This window comes from Heliangelus exortis, chromosome 1 (assembly GCF_036169615.1).
Source record: "Heliangelus exortis chromosome 1, bHelExo1.hap1, whole genome shotgun sequence".
NCBI classification, from domain to species: Eukaryota; Metazoa; Chordata; class Aves; order Apodiformes; family Trochilidae; genus Heliangelus; species Heliangelus exortis.
In genome coordinates, this window is record NC_092422.1 from 151,015,806 (window position 1) to 151,019,666 (window position 3,861).

A 3,861-nucleotide genomic window follows, 5' to 3' on the forward strand; every position below is an offset into this window, starting at 1 on the left:
AAGTTGTAAAAATTTTTTACCCAGATTTGAAAGCTGTCAAGCTACAATAAATACCTGAGAACCTGGGTTTATAGTGGTAACTGCAAGTGACCCCCTTGTTGCAATGGAGCCTGGACAATAACAATTTACAGAGCAGTTGAAAGTCATTCATAACCAACTGAATAAACTGACTCTAAAGAAGGAGAAGCAGCAGCATCGGTGAGAACATGGTTCAAAGGTTAATGTAGCAACCAGTGAGATGTTCATAGAAAAAATTTAAAATGATGCCAGTTTTCTAAACAACCTGTTCAGGTGTATTGCAATCTTCAGCCAGTCCTCTCTTTTCTCCCTTTGTGGATATCAAAATAGAGGCAGCTTGTTTTTTGTAAGGCTGAATTCCACAAACTACAGTTTCAATCTCAACAAAGTAATCAGGATAATGGTACAAGGGCCACACCTATGTGGCCCTGCCCATTGAGAGACCAGCATCAAGTTTCTCTTTTTACAGTTTCTTACATCCTTTGTCATGCTGCACGATCTCTGCACATACTCTTTGAAAAACAAAATAAAAGGACATCCATAAATAAAAAGTGGATGACTTGTGTTCAAACCCTCTCTGTCAAATCCTAAACAGGAGAGACACTGTGTAAGGAGAAAAAGGCATGCAGTAGGAAACTTAAAATGAAATGTGGCTCATTGTCTCTACGGAAACAACTCAGGATAAAGTTTGCTGAAGTGCTTCAGAGGTTTAGGAATTAATCCTATTTTAAAAGGTCAGTTAAAAATTATGGTGTGTCCATCCACTTTCAATGAAATCTAAGCTCTGGAGGTCAACAGGAATACACAGGGAATGTGGAGTTAGAAAGCTCCCAAAATCTCCATGGGACCTGGGTCTCATTTGTCCCTTATTTCCAAGGTTTGGTTTACCATTAGAGAAGACCATTTCCAATTTGAATTTCTTTTAAATGCTGAACTAATAGTATCTGCTGTGTCTCTAACTATATCTCACCTTCAGCAGCCTCCTTCCCCACAAGTGTTAAAAATTTCTGCCTTATTTTTTGCTTCTCTTCAAGCCTTTCTGAACCCTACCAGCAAGTGGAGCCCTCAGCTCTAAATTAAGCAGGCAACAAGTCCTTTAGTAAATTCAAGCAATGTTCTGTGCAGAATCAAGACTAGTATCTGCAAGTTTCACAAGATCTGTAGCTGACAAAAGTTAGCTGCTAACACCCAGTCTCTGAGTTTTATTAGAGATTAAGGGTTGGCACACAAAAGTCACCAGCTGTATCATAGTTACCAAAGTGTAGGTAGGCATCTGACTGACAGAAAGGGGATTTGAGGAACTCCTCAGTGCCTAAGGTGTTGCTGTTTCGCTGCCTACATCCCTCTGCAGAAGACTGAACAAGGACTTTGTAGGAGCTCTGAAATTCACACCTCCATTTACACCCTCTGCAGGAAGGTAGCAGTGTGGGATTATTTAATTGTAAGGAAAAATGGGAGCCAAAAGTGAGGTTTATGCTTGGAAGTTGCTTTTCATGAAATATCCTGTGAGGGGACTGTCTTGGCACCATCTTTAGGGATATAATGCCACCTACTGAATAGCCACTAATGCAGCCTGGAGCTCCCAAGCTTTTCCTAGGGGATTTGCAGTTACATACTGATCCAGGTCTGATCCTGCACAAGTTATGAGAAGATCAGACTCCTAGAAAGTGGGATAGCTTTAGGCTCTTTGCCAATAATTAGCTATATTTATTGATTCATCTCTAAAAATTACCATTTTTATGGGCACCTGGCACCCTAGTAGAGGAACAGTTATGCCTAGTTTTCATTCTGTTGTAGGAGGGACCATATGACAACTACTTTGAAAAGTATTCTATCCATCACAAAGCATGATTCCTCCTATGGACACTTCATGAGGAGTCAACAACAAGATTTTCCGGTAAGAAAACATGAAGAGTAGTAAAGTGAAGAACTCAAAAAGCAGAAAATACCAAGGTAGCAGTTGAGAACAACTGAAATTACCACAAGATTGATCCATACCTTTGTAGATACACATTGTACCACAGTTCTGAAGTAGGAACATGCACCATTAGCACAACCACAGAACAAGGTCTCATTCAGCTAGTAAGCATCCCATTTCTTCAGCTTTAGGACCTGTATAATATAGCAGCTTTAAATCCTACAATTAGTATAAAAACATGTTTTGTTTCCCCCCTCCCCCATGTGTGCTTAGCTAAGTATGTAAGTCATTCACAAAGAAAAATTGATTCAGTCACTCAAAATCCTTGTGAGAAAGAAAGATTCATCCCATCTCAGAAAGGGAAAGCTAAAACACTGACTCTGCAACTTTCAACAAGGGCTCTCCACTTTTGAATATCTAACATTTCATAATTCTTTTTTTAAACATTTGGTATCTCATGGGTTTTTTTATGTGGTGAAAGCATAGTTCCCATTCATTTCAGGTGGGAGTATTTGGTACCTTTGCCAACCTGACCCCAGGTGCCTTGCATTAGGAATTCACAAACAAAGAGCACACAGTTAGCAACTGTATAAAGGGATAAGAGAATCCTATTTATTTATCAACTTTAAAAATTGAATACTTTGACCAGAAGACTATCTTTGCTTTTCTTTCTCTGATACTTTATGTTAATCACTTTACATCTCTTGTACAGAATGAGTTATGGATCCTGTAGGTTATAACCTTTCCACCATATAGTTCAAATTTTTTTCCCAAGGTAAGTTGCTCTCATGAATGAATGAGGCATATGGCTGTGTTATTAAAAGAACTATGAGTTTTATTCATAAAGAAAGTGAATTTAAGTTGTATGTAAATGCAATAGTACTGGTATTTCTTGTATGGAATACCAGTATACTTGTCCTTTCATCACATGTTTTTTAATGTAGCTTCTCAACTGAAAAAACCAAAACATAACAAAACCAACAAAACTCAAAAAGTGGGATAAAATGAGGAGTCTAAAATGGAGTATCTTCTGGACTCAAAGGCTGCTTGAAGCATCCTTGACACTCTGGACCGTAGACCAGAACAGTGGTAGTGCCTCTGGTATTTACACAGCCAGCAGTGTGATGCCCACTTCCCTGATAATCCCACTTGTTTAAAACTCCTAATTTTCATTTGTACCTTATCTTCCTTACACTTGCTCTTATGTAGTCTTTTTCTGCTCCTCTTTCACTATTGCCTTCTGCCTTAGCCCACCTAGCTGTCTCTTGGTGCTGATTTGCTATTTTACTTTCATGTCCTCCAGCTCTTCTCTCCCTTTTATTGTATTTTCTCCCCCCTGAAATGCTGAGCTAAGGGGCACAGCAGAGCTTTGAAGCCCCTCCTCTAAGAACTTCCGGGGTGCCTAGATGGGGATAGGTGAGAAACACCAAGAGTTTCCTTTCAGGCCATGGGCATGGCCACAGGGCAGCCCAGGCAGACAGGAGGAGGAAGAAGAGAGAAAGGATTACAGCATTTAAGTGGTAGCTGAATCTTGGGAAAATATAAAAGTTAAGCTCTGAAGTCTCTACTGATGCATATGAACCAGAATCCCTGGGAGGCTCTTCACTTTGCCAAATTTGGGCAGCTTTTCATGGGGATTCACATCCCAAGCATGAGGGGGAGTTTTTACTTGACCTTTTATAACCCATTCAAAAATTAGGAGATAGGAAAAATTCAGAATCAGATTTTTTTTTTTTTTTTAAACAATGGACAAAACAACATGTTTTTCTCCCAGTTCTTTGTTCTCAGAAATAGCTGAGCAGTTTTAACTGAAACTCAGAAAACAAAAGGAAAGGAAGGGAAGCCTGAGGCAGACTTCTGCTGTAGAAAATTTCAGTGCAGATTCTGAGAGTCTGGCAAATCAAGAAACAACTGAAAAGAGGATT